Source organism: Tachyglossus aculeatus, chromosome 1, assembly GCF_015852505.1.
Source record: "Tachyglossus aculeatus isolate mTacAcu1 chromosome 1, mTacAcu1.pri, whole genome shotgun sequence".
Lineage (NCBI taxonomy): Eukaryota > Metazoa > Chordata > Mammalia > Monotremata > Tachyglossidae > Tachyglossus > Tachyglossus aculeatus.
In genome coordinates, this window is record NC_052066.1 from 91,193,657 (window position 1) to 91,212,012 (window position 18,356).

At 42.9% G+C, this 18,356-nt stretch overlaps 1 protein-coding gene and 1 non-coding gene across 2 annotated transcripts in view; one reads left to right on the plus strand and one right to left on the minus strand.

Annotated features, from left to right (window-relative positions):
- Positions 1-18,356, plus strand: part of GPR149 (G protein-coupled receptor 149) — a 76,066-nt gene that overhangs the window by 23,128 nt on the left and 34,582 nt on the right. The window lies entirely within an intron of this gene.
- On the minus strand, positions 6,826-6,962 carry LOC119935618. The gene has a single exon (XR_005453400.1). It is a non-coding gene; the product is annotated as a small nucleolar RNA SNORA7 (small nucleolar RNA).

Sequence of the window (18,356 nt, forward strand, 5' to 3'; positions counted from 1 at the left end):
AATAGAACCCAGGTCTTCTGACTTCCAGTCCTTGGCTCTTTCCACTAAGCCACACTGCTTATCACTGTTGCTACTACTCTGCTTCACCAAATTTAGAATACTGTACATTATTTTCTACCTACTTGGGATTTGCTTTTCTGGGATTTACCAGCATATGTTTGCATTATTTTTCCATGCCCTTTTGGTTACATGATGTCTGAACATCCTCAATTATCATGGAAGCCTAACTGGATTTTTAGTAGCACTGTGACTTTACTTCCAGAGGAAAAACCCAAAAGCGGATTAACTCTTCTTTTGCCAACCTTAAGAGGGATTTGCTTCTAGTACTTTCTCCCCCTCTGAGCTGTAAGCTCATTGTGGGCAGAGAATGCGTTTGTTTATAGTTATATTGTATTCTCCCAGTCACTTAGTAGAGTGCTCTGCACACATTAAGCACTCAATAAATACGATTGACTGGCTACTTTCTGACACAATTCAACCTGGAAACGTTTGATTGATTATGAATTTATCAAGAGTACTTATTGAGAGCCCATAGGGCAGAGAGTCCTGAGCTAACCACAAGGGAGAGTACACTAGAGGAAAATGAAACAATCCCTGTCCTTGAGCAGCTTTCAGTCTAATGTAGGACACCAGTATATAACGATTTACAATTAGGAGGGAAAAAGAATGGATAAATGAAAAAATAAGTGCTTAAGTAGTACAGTAGACAAAATGATATGTACAAAAAGTGCTATGCGTGGCTGTGAGGATCATAAGTGCTGAGGGGGAAGAAATGGGTAACCATTGAATGGTTTGAGGAGTGGAGATATGGGTAGAGTGATGTTTTGGAAAGATGGACTGTGAGCCCACTGCTGGGTAGGGACTGTCTCTATATGTTGCCAACTTGTACTTCCCAAGAGCTTAGTGCTCAGTACAGTGCTCTGCACACAGTAAGCGCTCAATAAATATGATTGATTGATTGATTGATGATCCAAGCAGAGCAGGGAAGTCTAAACTGGAGAGGGGAGAGGCCGGAGGCAGAGAGACCAAGGAGGAGGCTTAAAATAATAGTGTGGCTGCAGTATATATATGACCACACCAGCACCTGAACCTGGACTGAGAGGAAGGGATGGATCCAGGAAATGTTGTGCTCAAAACAGTGACAAGACTTAGTGACATTCTGAATTAGAGAAGCAGCATGGCTCAGTGGAAAGAGCACGAGCTTTAGAGTCAGAGGTCACGGGTTCAAATCCCAGCTCTGCCAATTGTCAGCTGTGTGACTTTGGGCAAGTCACTTCACTTCTCTGTGCCTCAGTTACCTCATCTGCAAAATGGGGATTAAGACTGTGAGCCCCCCGTGGGACAGCCTCATCACTTTGTAACCTCCCTAGCGCTTAGAACAGTGCTTTGCACATAGTAAGCGCTTAATAAATGCCATTATTATTAATTGTGAGACCTGAAAGTGAATGAATGAAGATGGTGATTAGGAAAGAAGAGCGGAATCAGAGATGCACCATGGACTAAGTGGAAAGAGCATGGGCCTGGGGCTCAGAGGACCTGGGTTCTAATCTTGACTCTATCAATTGCTTGCTATGTGACCTTGGGCAAGTCACTTCACTTCTCTGTGCCTCAAATCTGTGAAAGTGGGGGTTCCGTACCTGTCCAATACCTGTTTTTACTCCTACTTAAATTGTGTCCAACCTGATTAACTTGCATCTACCCCAGTGCTTAGAACAGAACACATAGTACGTCCTTAACAAATACCATAATAGTAATAATAATAATAAGGGAGGAAACAAATGCTTTTAGAAGATGAGAGAGGGGTGAGGTCAGAGGCACAGGTTGAGAAGGTAAATTTTGAAAGGAGGAGATCTCTTTGGAGATGGCTGTAAAAGATAAGGAAGTAGACCTAGAGGTAGCAAGAGTGGGGAGGATACAAGATAATCACACCCAACATGGGGCTCACAGTCTAAGTAGGAGGGAGCAAAGGTATCGAATCCCCATTTTGAAGATAAAGGAACTGACCCACAGATAAGTTGTGACTTGTCTCAGGTTGTACAGCGGGCAACTGGTGGAGCAGGAATTAGAAACAAGATCCTCTATCTCCCAGGCCCGTGCTCATTCCACTAGGCCCTGCTGCTTCTGTTTGGAAAAAAAATCTGGAATTAGTGGTGAGTGACTGACAACCCCTGAAAAAATATTTTCCTCTTTGTAGGGGGTCCCAGAGAATGAGTTATTTCTCTGTTCTAGAAATTTCTGGGCCTTTCCCCATCATCTATAGGTGGGGATAACCTGCTGGACCATCACAAAGACTGTAAACAAAACAGTAATTTTTATAGGAAAATTATCTTCTTAAAACTGAAATTGGTCCATTCATTAAAATCAAGACCCTTCCCTCTCATATTTTAGCCTTTGCAGTCTAACATATCCATTTATGCTTTGGACTGAATGGACAGCAAAAGTTAGGCAGATATTGGCCTGGAGCTCCTCAAACAGTAAGAGTGGCATAAGTGATTGAGTCCGTGACATCTCTTCCTCTGAGTCAATTTTGCTTATGATGAGTCAGAGACACTTGTGATTATTAAAGGCCCCTTAGCGCACTTGGTAAGAATCGGGTGGTTGAACTTGGGGTCCCAGCTGAACTCTAACTCAAATAGTAACATTCTGTTTCCTTAATTTCCACATAAAGTTTCCACTGAAAAAAAGTTTCTCTGCTTTTTGTCCTCCCTTGCTAGGACTGACCTGTGTAGACTGCTATTATTGGATTCTGGCCATGTCCCCCTGTTCCAGCAGAGGAGGAGGAAGGGAAGAACGATTGGGGAAAGGGAGGATTATCCATCTCCACGGTTTGAGGAGAAATTCACATTTAGAATGAAATCCTCTTGATCGTCCATGCCATTGTGGGATAAAGAGTGACCAGATAAACAAAATTCATTTTGACAGGATCATAGAAGCCTGATTTTCCACCTTGTATTTTTGGCCACTTTAGCTTGCTCAATAGCCCAGTTAAAGGTCCAGGGAATTATAATAATGATAGTATTTGTTAAGCACTGTTCTAAGCACTTGAGGGGGATACAAGATAATCAGGTTGTACCACGTGGGGCTCACAGTCTTAATCCCCATTTTCCAGATGAGGTAACTGAGTCAGAGAGAAGTTAAGTGGCTTGCCCAAGGTCACACAGCTGACAAGTGGTGGAGCCGGGATTCAAACCCATGACCTCTGACTCCCAAGCCTGGGCTCTTTCCACTGAGCCATGCTGCTCTTCGGAATAGAATAGAATAGAATTATGAATAGAGGGACCAAGAACAGTTGAGTTTTTCCTGATTTACCTTGTTCTACCTATATTCTGTGAGTGGGAAAACCTAACAGGAGAAGCCCCATATGGAACAGAGACTATGTTCAGCTTAATTATCTAGTATCTACACCAGTGTCCATTACAGTGTTTGGCACACAGTAAGTGCTTAGCAAGTACCAGTATTATTATTATTATTATTGGATTTATGTTGCAGTTCCAAACTCATCTAACCCAAATCCCTATTCTAAAGCTAACAAGGAGAAAAATAGACTGGAGTCTGACTTCTTTCCTCCGTTCCTGATCAGCCTACTTCAGAGAGCCTGGCAAAGCCTGTGGGAGAAAGACCTTAACTGTCTGCAAATAATCAACTGATTATTTCATCCCCCCTAACATTTGTTTTGTTCTGTTGATTGTGTGCTTCATTTGCCATCTTGTTTCTTGTTGTATTGCATTAAATGTTAATGTCGCTTGCCATCCTGATTCAGAATTGTATTGAGAATGTTCTGTGGGGTGAGAAATTCTATTGTCAGAAAGTCAGTCAGCTGCATCATTCAACCAGTCATATTTATTCTCTATACGTCTATATGTCTCTATATGTTGCCAACTTGTACTTCCCAAGCTCTTAGTACAGTGCTCTGCACACAGTAAGCGCTCATTAAATACAATTGATTGATTGAGCGCTGTGTACAGAGAGCTGTATTAAGTACTTGGAAGAGTATTGAATCTAGTAAGTACTTTACTTAACACCTTGGAAAGTTCCCAAGAGAGAGTATTCATGCATTCATTCAATCATATTTATTGAGCACTTACTGTGTGCAGAGCACTGTACTAAGCGCTTATAACAATATCCTTTGTAGGTCCAATCCCTGCATCACTTTGTATGAGAAGCAGCATGGCCTAGTGGAAAAAGCACAGGCCTGGGAATCAGAGGACCTGGATGCAAATCCTGACTCTGTCAATTGCTTGCTTCACTTCTCTGTGCCTCATTTTCCCCAACTGTAAAATAGGGATTAAATACTTGGTCGTCCTCCTGCTTAGACTGTGAGCCCCATGTGGGACAGGGATTGTGTCCAACCTGATTAACTTGTATCTAACCCAGCATTTAGAACAGTGCTTGGCACATAGTAAGTGCTAAACAAGTATCATTATTATTATTATATTATAGAGAAGCAGCATGGCTCAGTGAGAAGAGCACGGGTTTAGGAGGTCATGGGTTCTCATCCCAGCTCCGCCACTTGTCAACTGTGTGACTTTGGGCAAGTCATTTAACTTCTCTGTGCCTTAGTTAACTCATCTGTTAAAATGGGGATTAAAAGTGTGAGCCCCACGAGGGACAGCCTGACTACCTTGTACCCCCCCCCCCCTGCCCAGTGCTTACAACAGTGCTTGGCTCATAGTAAGTGCTTAACAAATGCCATCATTATTATTATTAATTAGACTGTGAGTGCCATGCAGGACAGAAACTGTCTGACCTAATTAGCTTGTACCTATCTTAGCACTTAGAACAGTGTTTGACACGTAGCTAGCTCTTCACAAATGCCATAAAAAATAGCATTGAATGGAGGATGCAATCTCACTATTACATTTTTGATAGGTTTTCTAGTAAACCTATGAAATGCTAGTTACCTGGGAAATCTGTGGTTAAAAGAAATATAAAATCAATCTTGTTAATGCATCCCCTGCTAGCCCTTTGAAAGTTGTCTAACAGAAGAAAATAGCATTTGAGCTGAGGTTCCCATACTCCGATGGAAGCAATAGAGGATTTCTGAGGGCATGCAGAGCCTCATGGTAGAAACATTCAATTCCCTGATGGGAGCAGAATAGAGGTAAAAGAGACTGAAGGAGAGTAGAAAAATTTCCATCTCCTGTTGCCCAGAAACTGTATCTCCTAGAGACCAGAGGCCTATAGTTTGGGATATCTCTGGGATCCCCTTGGAAATTTCTGGGAATGAGACCCAATCAGTAAGTAGCAAAACATATGTATCAATCAATCAATCAGTCAGTCAGTCCCTTAGTACAGTGTTCTGCACACAGTAAGAGCTCAATGAATACCATTGGTAGTAAAATTTGCCTGTTGAGTCCCCCGTGACAGCAACATGGGAGACAGGGAAGTGTGGGAGGTGGGAGCAGTTTGGAGGTGATTGGGAAGGAGATTGAGCCAATTCATGCTCGCTGCTGCTTGTGTGATGGTGGAAGAGTTTGGGGGAAGCCTAGGAGCTCTTTCCATAGGAAAATCAATGATATTTAATGAGCACCTTCTGTGTGCAGAACACTGAACTAAAGGCATGGAAGAGTACAATACAACAGATTTGGTAGATGCATTCTTTGCCCACAAGGAGCTTGCAGCCTAGAGGGGGGTCTTACAGTCTATCCAAGAGACAACTGTGATTCACCCGCTGGCTGAGTCAGTCCCTCATTCATTTTCTCTGTAGATGTTTTGCTCGGCATGTGTAGTATAGCTGTCTTCTGTTTTAGAACTTGACGTTACGGCCAGTAAGATCCTGTCCTTGCTGGAAAATGAAGCTGAAAAGATTGATGTGAGACCAACACACTCTAGCACATTGTTTATCTCAAGGAAAGATCCGGGCTGGGCAGCTGGGCTTTTTGGCCCGTTCCAGCACTGTTCTAACCACTGGGGTAGATACAAGCTAATCAGGTTGGACACAGTCTATGTCCCACATTGGGCTCACAGTCGTAATCCCCATTTTACAGATGAGGTAACTGAAACCCAGAGAAATGACTTACCCAAGGTAACAGAGCAGACATTGTTGAAGCCGGGATTAGACCCAGAGCCCTTCTGATTCCCGTGCCCATGCTTCTATCCAGTAGGCATGCTGTTTCTCCCAGTCAATCTTTCTAATCAATCAATCAATCTGTGGTATTTACTGAGCACTTACTTTGTGCAGAACAGTGTGGCAAATGCTTGGGAAAGTATAAAACCTTCCTCGGGACATCCTGATCTTGCCTTGCCTTTCTGCTGCAGTGCCTTTCTCACAGCTCCCTGCTGTCTGACTCATTTGAGACTGAGTTCCCTATGCACTTCATCCTGTAAACACTTAGTGCAGTGCTCTGCACCCAGGGGGCATTCCAGAAATAGAGTACTACTCAATAAATACTGTCACTGCTAAATAATAGTGGTGTAGAAAGCATTTGGTTTAGGTTCTATTGTTTCCCTCTTTCTTCCCTGTTGAATGAAGTAAAATTTTTGTTTGGATTCAGATGTCTGGAGTGACTATCAACTTTTCTCAGTTTTCTGCCAAATTAACTCAGTCATTCAGTGGTATTTATTGAATGCTTCCTGTTTGCAGAATACTGTACTAAGTGCTTGGTCTCGTCTTATTCCGTCATTTCCAACCCATAGCGACACCAAGGACACATCTCTTCCAGAACGCCCCGCTCTCCATCTGAAATAATTCTGGTAGTGGATCCATAGAGTTTTCTTGGTAAAAATACAGAAGTGATTTACCATTGTCACCTTATGTGCAATAAACTCGGGCCTACGCCCTCGACTCTCTCCCATGCTGCTTCTGCCCAGCATGGGTGAGTTTTGACTTACAGCAGATTGCCTTCCACTCACTGCCACTGGCCAAGCTAGGACTGGAATGGGTAGGTCTCTGCTTGACTCTCCCTCCTGTAGCCGAGACTGGTAGAGTACTGGAAACTCTCCAGGAGCGACGCCGAGGGGGGAAGTACTTGGTAGAGTATAATAAAACAGAGTTGGGAGGCATGCTCCCAGCCTACAAGGAGCGTAAAGTAAAGGGGTCAGAGCCCTACACCAAATATCAAAAAAATGTACTACAGCAATAGGAGGGACGTAAATTCCATGGCTAGTTGACTGGCCGGGTGACATTGGGAAAGTCACGTTATTCAACTTTGCCTCCGTTTTCCCTTCTGTAAAAAGGAGATTGCTAGACCTCCTTCCCCTCCCCATAGCACCTGTATATATGTATATGTGTTTGTACGTATTTACTACTCGATTTTACTTGTACATATTTATTCTATTTATTTTATTTTGTTAATATGTTTTGTTTTGTTGTCTGTCTCCCCCTTCTAGACTGTGAGCCCACTGTTGGGTAGGGACTGTCTCTATATGTTGCCAACTTGTACTTCCCAAGCGCTTAGTATAGTGCTCTGCACACAGTAAGCGCTCAATAAATATGATTGAATGAATGACTGAATCTGCCCCAGACATCCCAGATGTCTTGAAAAATTGTATCAGTTCATGAGCAAGTTTTAATCTCTCCTCAAGAATGATAGCAATTTTAATTAATCAATTGAGCAATTATTTTCAATGAGCACTTACTGTGGGCAGAGCACTGAACTAAACACTTGGGAGAACACAACGGAGTTGTATTGGCACTCCCTGCCAACAGGAGATTAATGGTCTAGAGAGGAAATGTTAACTATGAGCAACTAAATGAAGCATTTCTAGACAGTGTGCTATCATAGCTGGGTGATTTGTGTTTTATGTTTCAAAGCGATGACTGGAGTGAGCTGAGAATATGCCTCAGAAGTTGTCAAATTTATGTTCAAGACTGGGCAGAGATATTATACATTTATAATTCTTGTTAGTGTGCCTTGGAAATCTAGGGAGACATTAAGTATTACAATAAATGTGTCTTTTTCAAGGGTAGAACGCTTGTTCTTCAAGCTTTCGGCAATATCCTGCCACCTTCAACTTCCATTGCCATTCTTTGTCCGTTTCTGTCTTTCCTATATATTAAGAATTTTATGCAGAGGAAAAACATTTGACAGATGTTTTAGGATTTTTTCTAAGAATTTTAGGATTTTTTAAGAACATGAATTGCCCTTTTATCCCTTCTTCTATTTATATTTCTTCTAGGTCGTTTTGAAAATCACATTATGACTTACAACAATGCAGTACCCATCACAACAATGTTAGTTATCAGCGTTTCATTTCCTTATTTTTGTTATTCCAGTCCTCAGTGTGTTCATTTGCTCACTCTTTAAGCTTTCATTCATAGTCATCATCAGCATCGTGAAAATTATTGATAGAAACTGCATCATGCAGTGCTGTGCTATATGCCTTAGGGTGTACACAGAGAAAATTAGACACAGCTTTGTGCTGTGAATTCTAAGGTAAGCATACAGGAAGAACATGGCATTATATTTGGTATTTCCCCAAATAAAGCCCACCTTAAAAATTTTCCTGAATTCCCTGTAACATTTGGTGGAGGATTTCCTCAATTTCCTTAATTCAGCTCCACATCGATTGGATTTCATTTGTGGCTGGTCCTCCTTGGATTGATTCAAGCCCCTGGAGGGCTAGGTTCCAAGATGATCTAACTCCCAGTCTGAATTCTTATCTACATCAGCTCCTGCTTCCTGTCAGCTCCCCGTCTCCTCCATCTCAATGCTGAGTGTAAAAAACCAGAAAAGAAGCAGATAATCTCAATCAATCAATCAATCATATTTATTCAGCACTTACTCTGTGCATAGCACTGTACTAAGCACTTGGGAAGCACAAGTTGGCAACACATAGAGACAGTCCCTACCCAACAGTGGGCTCACAGTCTAGAAGGGGGAGACAGAGAACAAAACCAAACATGTTAACGAAATAAAGTAAATAGAATAGATATGTACAAGTAAAATTAATAAATAAATAGAGTAATAAAAATGTACAAACATATATACATATATACAGGTGCTGTGGGGAAGGGAAGGAGGTAAGACTAAGGGATCGAGAGGGGGACGAGGGGGAGAGGAAGGAGGGGGCTCAGTCTGGGAAGGCCTCCTGGAGAAGGTGAGCTCTCAGTAGGCCCTTGAAGGGAGGAAGAGAGCTAGCTTGGCGGATGGGCAGAGGGAGGGCATTCCAGGCCAGGGGATGATGTGGGCCGGGGGTCGACAGCGGGACAGGCGAGAACGAGGTATGGTGAGGAGATTTGTGGCAGATGAGTGGAGGGTGCAGGCTGGGCTGTAGAAGGAGAGAAAGGAGGTGAGGTAGGAGGGGGCGAGGGGATGGACAGCCTTGAAGCTGAGGGTGAGGAGTTTCTGCCTGGTGCACAAATTGATTGGTAGCCACTGGAGATTTTTAAGGAGGGGAGTAACATGCCCGGAGCGTTTCTGGACAGAGACAATCAGGGCAGCAGCATGAAGTATGGATTGAAGTGGGAAGAGACAGGAGGATGGGAGATCAGAGAGGAGTCTGATGCAGTAATCCAGACGGGATAGGATGAGAGCTTGAACGAGAAGGGTAGCGGTTTGGATGGAGAGGAAAGGGCGGATCTTGGCAACGTTGCGGAGCTGAGACCGGCAGGTTTTGGTGACAGCTTGGATGTGAGGGGTGAACGAGAAAGTGGAGTCGAGGATGACACCAAGGTTGCGGGCTTGTGAGACGGAAAGGATGGTTGTGCCATCAACAGTGATGGGAAAGTCAGGGAGAGGGCAGGGTTTGGGAGGGAAGACAAGGAGTTCAGTCTTGGACATGTTGAGTTTTAGGTGGTAGGCAGACATCCAGATGGAGATGTCTTGAAAGCAGGAGGAGATGCGAGCCTGGAGGGAGGGGGAGAGAGCAGGGGCAGAGATGTAGATTTGGGTGTCATCAGCGTAGAGATGATAGTTGAAGCCGTGGGAGCGAATGAGGTCTCCAAGGGAGTGAGTGTAGATCGAGAACAGAAGGGAACCAAGCACTGAACCTTGGGGAACCCCCACAGTAAGGGGATGGGAGGGGCAGGAGGAGCCTTCAGAAGAGACTGAGAATGAACGACCAGAGAGACAAAAGGAGAACCAGGAGAGGACGGAGTCTGTGAAGCCAAGGTTGGATAGCATGTTGAGGAGAAGGGGGTGGTCCACAGTGTCAAAGGCAGCTGAGAGGTCGAGGAGGATTAGGATAGAGTAGGAGCCGTTGGATTTTGCAAGCAGGAGGTCACTGGTGACCTTTGAAAAGGCAGTTTCCGTGGAATGTAGGGGACGGAAGCCAGACTGGAGGGGGTCGAGGAGAGAGTTGGTGTTGAGGAATTCGAGGCAGCACCTGTAGACAACTCGTTCAAGTAGTTTGGAAAGAAATGGTAGGAGGGAGATGGGGCAATAACTAGAAGGTGAGGTGGGGTCCAGAGAGGTTATTTTTAGGATGGGAGAGACATGGGCATGTTTGAAGGCAGAGGGGAAGGAACCAGTGGAGAGTGAGCGGTTGAAGATGGAAGTTAAGGAGGGGAGAAGGGCTGGAGCGAGAGATTTCATGAGATGAGAGAGAATGGGGTCAGAAGCACAGGTGGCCAGAGTAGCACTTGAGAGGAGGGAGGAGAGCTCCTCTGAGGATACTGCTGGGAAGGATGGGAGAGTAGCTGAGAGTGTTGAGAGCCTGGGGGTTGGAGAAGGGGGGGAGTGACTTTGGGGAGGTCGGACCTGATGGATTTAATTTTGTTAATGAAGTAGGAGGCCAGATCGTTGGGGGTGAGGGAAGGAGGAGGGGGAGGAACTGGGGGCCTGAGAAGGGAGTTGAATGTACGGAAGAGCTGACAGGGATGATGGGCATGGGTGTCAATCTCCTTCAGTCCTAATTCAGGATCCACTTTTGTGGGAGAGTACCAAAAATCTAGGACCTCTCACTCAAGTAGCAGAGCCCAGAAACTCTTACTGTTGGCTGGCTACAGTTGAAAATGAGGAAATGAGGAAAAGAGAGTCACAGAATTGGAAAGAGATCATACCAAAATTATGCAATAGCTAATCTGAAGTCTTTTCAGTTCACTGGGTTAAGCTACCTCCACAGAAATAATATAAAAATGCAAAGATATCCAAGCAAAATGCCAAGGAGAGTTGCACTTACAAATAAAATATTGCATAGAGTCATAAGCATCTTTCAGGAGATGATTAGAATTAAATCAGTTAACTCTAAAGGCATTAGCAACTTAAACATATGCTTTCTGAATGTCTAGTTTTGTTGAAATTGCTGAAATTCATTCATTCAATTGTATTTATTGAGTGCTTACTGTATGCAAAGCACTGTACTAACTTGGAATTCATTCATTTTCTCTTCATAAAAATGGGGTAGGGTTCTCCAATTACTGACACTTACCTTTAACTGAGAATTGGCAAGACAGTTTCTCTAAAAGTATGAACATCTTTAGGCAAGCTATGAGAATCGATGAGAACCAACTGTAATGTAACCCTGTTTACTGCTGCCTTCTAGAGGACAATATTTCATTTGACAGAAGCGCATATAATAAGATTAACTGTGGTACTAAGCACTTACTGTGTGCAAAGCATTGTGCTAAGCGCCGGGAAAGAATACACATGAGAGAATTCAACATAGTCCCTGTCCTTTGGTGGGGGTGCTTATTATGTGTCGAACACTGTGTTACACAAGATAATTAGATCAGACACAGTCCCTGAGGTAGGAAGCTAGGAAGAGCAGATATTTTATCCCCATTTTACAGATGGGGCAATAGAGGCCACTAGCAGATCTGGGCCAGTAACACCATCTCCAGTTTTGCTCTTCCCCGTAGACCATGTATCCTTCCTTGAATTGCTTAACCCAGAAACAGATAAGTAGTACAAAAATGATTCACTAGATTTTATTTTGGGTCAGGGAAGATCTCAAAACGCTGACGAGACACAGAGCTCCTTATAATTATAATACTGTTAATGAAGTATCTGTGGCACCTTCCTGAAGTGGTCTGTTAACTTTTCAGATGTTATCTCATCCATCCCCTAAAATGGGGATGTATTTTGAACTGCTGTATCATGGGGTAGGGTGCTATAGATTTGTTATTGACTTACATGCAACAAACTGGGATTGTATGGAAATCCAGACATTTTCAAAAAAAATTATATGAAATTCCTTTATGTGCTATAAAATTAAATAAGTATAACTAAATTATTGTGCAAAATTTGCTGAAATAATTCAAAGCATAATGTCACAACTTTAACCAAATGAGGCATGGGGTATAATTATGAATCTTTGCCCAAGACTGATAAAGTTGAAGCTTATTTTACTGACTGTCTAATGACCTAGTGGATAGAGCACGGGCCTGGGAATCAGAAGGACAGAGGTTCTAACCTAGCTCTGATACTTGTCTGCTGTGCGGCCTTGGGAAAGTCACTTCACTTCTCTGGGCCTCAGATACCACATCTGAATATGGGGATGAAGACTGTGAGCATTGTGTGGGACCAGGGACTATGTCGAACCTGATTACTTTGTATCTACCCCAGTACAGTGCCTGGCACATAGTAAGTCCATAACAAGTAGCGCAATTATTATTGTTGTTGTTATTATTATTTATATATACATATGTGAAATATAATAATATAATATATAATAACTAGTATATAATAATAAATTGAATCACATCCTTCATTCATTCATTCATTTAATCATATTTATTGAGTGATTACTGTGTGCAGAGCAATCTTCGTAAATTACCTTGTAGCAAACTAGCTCCTTCTGAATACCTCTTCAGACTTTTGAACTCTTCCCTTCAACTGGGCCTTTTTCCATCATTTTCATAAATTCATCTGCTTTCTTTAAAATGGGTGCAGTACTTCTCAGTCCCAGAATTTTAGTTGGAGATGAAGAGATGATACACGTCTTCATCTACTTTATCATTCTGCAAAGATGCAGCAAATTTGCCAAGGTGTCAGACAATACTGGCTGTGTCTCTGAGCAGTATGTATCAGGAGGTGGCCTTAACCGGGGGTATGTCTGAGTAAGATTAGCACCTAAGTACTATGAGTGCTATATGTAGAACGTAGGTAAATTCTTAGACTGTGTGAAAGTGCTTAAGAAGTGGTTTAGGGGAAAATTAGGAAGAAAGCTTTACATGGAGATGGACTTTTGGGGGAGATTTAGCCTCTTTGAAGGCTAAATCTAGGCTTTGAAGATGGAGAGAACAGTGGTTTGTCAGATGTGAAAAGGGAGGGAGGGAGTTCCAGGAAGCAGGAGGTAGGGAGTATCATAATGAGGTAGGAGAAGCAGTGTGGCCCAGTGGAAAGAGCCCAGGCTTTGGAGTCAGAGGCCATGGGTTCAAATCCTGACTCCGCCAGGAGTCAGCTGGGTGACTTTGGGCAAGTCACTTCACTTCTCCGTCCCTCAGTTCCCTCATCTGTAAAATGGGGATGAAGACTGTGTGCTCCCCGTGGGACAACATGATCACCTTGTAACCTCCCCAGTGCTTAGAACAGTGCTTTGCACATAGCAAGTGCTTAATAAATGCCATTATTATTATTATTATGATGATGAGTTTGGTGGTGGGAGAGATAAGAAGCAGCGTGGTCTAGTGGATAGAGCATAGGCCTAGGAGTCAGAAGGACCTTACTTCTAATCCTGGCTTCACCACTTACCTCCTGTATGACCTCAGTCAAGTCATTTAACTTCTCTGTTCCTCAGTTACCTCATCTGTAAAATGGAGATTAAGACTGTGAGCCTTATGTGGGAAATGGACTGTGTTCAACCTGGTTATTGTTTATCTTCCCCAGCAATTAGAACAGTGCCTGACACATAGTAAGTGCTTAACAAATACCATACAGTGGTACATAGGGAGGCTCAGTGAATAGATTAGCTTGAAAGGAAGGGACAGTGCAAGTTGAGGTGGTCCCCATGGGGAAGTCTCTAAAAGTGACTCCGAGATGAGGAGGGACTTCCTAGAGAGGTTGCTCTGAAAGTGACTCTGAGATGAGGAGGGACTTCCTAGAGAGGTTGCACCTCTGAAAACAATAATAATAATGATAATAATAGTATTTGTTAAGCGCTTTCTATGTGCCAGGCACAGTATTTAGTGCTGGAGTGGTTACAAACAAATTGGGTTGGACCCAATCCCTATCCCATATGATGCTCACAGTCTCAATCCCCATTTTTACAGATGAAGTAATTGAGCCACAGAAAAGTGAAGTGATTTGCCCAAGGTCACACAGTAGCCAAGTTACAGGGATTGGATTAGAACCCATAATCTTCTGATTCCCAGGCCCGTGCTCTATTTACAACACCATGCTGCTTCTCTGGCTTTTCCAGGGAATGGCTACCCTGGAAAGTCCCCCTCAGGGTAGCCTAGTGGAAAGAGTAGAGGGGCCTGGAAAGCAGAAGAACTGCATTCTAATTCTGGCTTCTTACCTGTTGTATGACCTTGTACAAGTCACTTAATTTCCCTGTACCTCAATTTCCTCATCTGTAAAATGAAATACCAACTGACTCTGTTCTCCCTCCCCCTTAGACCATGAGCCCCATGTGGGATAAGGACTGTATCCCCCCTGATTATCTTGAGTCTACCCCAGGACTGAGCATATACTTGGAACATAGTAGCATTTAATAAATTCCACAGTTCTTTTCATTAGGGGCCTTCCAGTCTTTAAACCCAGAACTAGAGAGATACTAAAAGGATACTAAAGGGAAATGAGAAGTGAAAAGCAGTGAGACCAAGTGGATAGAGCACAGACTTGGGAGTCAGAAGCAACTGGCTTCTAATTCCTTCTCCACTACGTGTCTGCTGCGTGATGTGGGGCTAGTCACTTAACTGCTCTATGCCTCAGTTACCTTACCTGTAGAATGAGAATTAAGATTGTGAATCCCAGGTGGAACAGAGACTGTGCCCCACCCGATTTGCTTGTATTCACCCCAGTGCTTAGAACAGTGCCGGGCACAAATACCACTATCATTATTATTATTACCGTGACTCAAGTTAAGATTTGTGGTGCAGATGTCTGAGGACTAGTTCAGCTTCTTGCTTGTTGGTTTCTGTGGGAGCACCAAAAGAGTGTGATAATTTTCTAGTTCTCATGGCTTTATCGGCAGAAGTTACTTTTCAAAACTGGCACTAAGTCCACCGGGGTCTTCATACCCATTTTTCTCTGCTTTGAAGGGCCTCTTACTCAAAAGTGGAAGGCAAATTTAGAAGATCATTGTAATAATAATAATAATAATTGTGGTAGTTAAGTGCTTACTACTACTACTACTACTAATTATAATAATAATGGCATTTATTAAGCACTTACTATGTGCAAAGCACTGTTCTAAGTGCTGGGGAGGTTACAAGGTGATCAGGTTGTCCCACAAGGGGCTCACAGTCTTAATCCCCATTTTACAGATGAGGTAACTGAGGCATGTGAAGTGAAGTGACTTGCCCAAAGTCACACAGCTGACAATTGGTGGAACTGGGATTTGAACCCATGACCCCTGACTCCAAAGCTCGTGCTCTTTCCACTGAGCCGCGCTGCTGCTTCTCTAACATGTCAAGCACTGTTCTAAGCACTGGGGAAGACACAAGCTAATCACGTTGGACACAGTCCCTGTCCCAAATAGGGCCCACAGTCTTAATTCCCATTTTACAGATGAGGTAACTGAGGCACAGAGAAGTTAAGTGACTTGCCCAAGGCCACACAGTGGACAAGTGGTGGAGCCGACATTAGAACCCATGTCCCCTGACACCCAGGCCAATGCTCTTTCCACTAGGCCACGCTGCTTCCCATTTATAGTGTTCCTGTCTACGATGTACCACCACCATCAGCAGCAGCAGCAGCAGCAATAGTATTTATTGAGTATTTACTTGTTTATTTATAGTACTGGTAAGCACTTACTATGTTCCAGGCACTGTTCTAAACACTGGGGTAGATACAAGGTAATTAATCAGTTTGGCCACAATCCCTGTCCCACATAGAGCTCACAGTCTTAATCCCCATTTTACAGATAAGGTAACTGAGGCACAGAGAAGTTAAGTGACTTGCTCAAGGTCACATAGCAGAGAAGTGGCAGAGCCAGGATTAGAGCCTAGGTTCTTCTGACTCCCAAATCCATGCTATATCCAATAGGCCAGGCTGCTTCTTTATTATGTGCAGAACACTGTACCAAGTGCTTGGGAGAGCCCAATACTACAGAATGTATGATTTCCCCATTTGTCTCTAATGAGGATGGTTCAATCTGAACTCTTCAAACCTGCACACAACACTACAATCTCATTGAGTGTAATGACATCTTTAAAAATGAAGGACAGCTCTAAAATGATGTTCATGTGTTTTGGATTGTTCATTTACACTCAGGTAAAGGGATTAAAAAACTATTTAGAACCACAACAAGAAGCACTAAGATCAGATAGAGAATGGCGAACTTAGTGACAAATAAAGACTCTTTGGCGGTCAATAAGAGAAGCATTTAGCATCCCTCTTTCTCATTTTTCTTATTTGGACCTTTTCCTCTGGCCCCTGGTTCCTGGATCAGGACTCTTTGTGCCCTAAGAATTTTAAGCTGTATTTGTCTCTAAATCCACTTCCAAGCACTGCAACTATCTGAAATGACTTCCTTTCTGTCTTGCAAATGGAAACCCACATCATTATATTTATACTTGCAATAATAACTTCAAGAGTTGTGATCGTTCTACAAGACCTTCTCAAGTCATCTTTCATTTTCCAAAACCCCATACCAAAAAAAGCCATAATAAAATAGTTACAAGCAATTACACCTGTAAAAAGATTTGCCTTCTCACACGTCTTCCATGCATTTGCTACTCATAAAAAAAATGTACGATCAATCTGAAACAAGCATGATCACTCAGTACCAAACAAAGAGATTCTGTATTCAGACATCAGCCTTGATTTTCATTCAAGTGGCATGCTCTGTTTTCAAGGTTTTCCCAAGCCAAGGAACATATTGATAATTGCTTAGCTGCCATTTTCTGAAAATAAAATATCCAATGGGAAAAAAGAACACATTGGTGCTTCCAGTTATTTCCTGTGAGATCCTGGCAGGGTGAAGGGCTGATAGACACACCAAAGTGTAACCAGTTCAGGGTGACTGACTTCATGCCAGCAAGCTCTCCATTGCTCATCACACCACTTTCCAATCAGAGTTCTTCCTTAAAATTCAGTTTGGTCTTGGAATTGGGCTTGATGGTCTACTTTCAGTTCAAAACATAATGATTCCAGGGCATTAAAAAAAAATCTACATGACTTTCATGAGACAATCGGTGGAATTTATTGCGTTCTTAGAAACAGTATGGCCCAGTAGAAAGAGCATGATCCTGGGAGTCAGGGACCCTGGATTCAAATCCTGGCTCCACCACTTGCCTTATGTGTGAATTTGGGCAAGTCACTTAATTTCACTGTGCCTCTGTTTCCTCAGGTGTAAAATGGAAGTGAAATGTGTTGAAATACCTGATCATCCTCCCCCTTAGACTATGAGCACCATGTGAGACAAGACTGTATCTGACTTGATTATCTTGTATTTTTTAATCATATTTATTGAGTGCTTACTGTGTGCAAAGCACTTTACTAAAGCTTGGGAGAGTACATTTGTGGTTTAGTGGAAAGAGCACGGGCTTGGAAGTCAGAGGACAGGAGTTCTAATCCCAGCTCCTCCACTTGTCTGCTGTGTGACCTTGGGCAAGCTGCTTAACTTCTCTGTGCCTCAGTTACCTCATCAGGAAAATGGGGATTAAGACTGTGAGCCCAACGTGGGGCAATCTGATTAGCTTGCATCTACCCCAGTGCATAGAACAGTGCTTATAGTAAGCGCTTAATAAATACCATAATACTAATAATAATGCAACAACAAATAGATACATTCCTGCTCACAGTCTAGAGGGGGAGACAGACATTAATATAAATATAAATAGATCAATTAATAAATTACAGATATATACAGCTATATATATGTGATATGAGGATGGGAGGGAGGATGAATGAAGGAGTACGAGTGGCGCAAAAGGGACTGGGGGAAAAGGAGAGGAGGGCTTAGTCAGGGAAGGCTTCTTGGAGGAGATGTGCATTCAATAAGGTGGGGATTCATGGAAGAGCAGAAGGAAAGGTACTGGGGAGAGAGATCCAGTAATCAGGATGCCCCACAGTTGGGTTTCTTCCCAGTTCCCCTCTGCTCCTTTCTCAAGCTCTCCTAGGTTAGTATTCTGGTTGCCTCTGTCTCTCCCTCTCTCCCCTTTCACTCAATTAATCAATCACATTTATTGAGCACTTACTATATTCAGAGCATTGTACTTAGCGTTTGGAAGAGGACAATATGAGTTGGAAGATATGTTCCCTGCCCGAAACAAGTTAACGGCCTATAGGAGGAGACAGACATTAATATAAAAAAATCCATTACATATTATAATTATTAATATTATGGTATTTGTTAAGCATTTACTT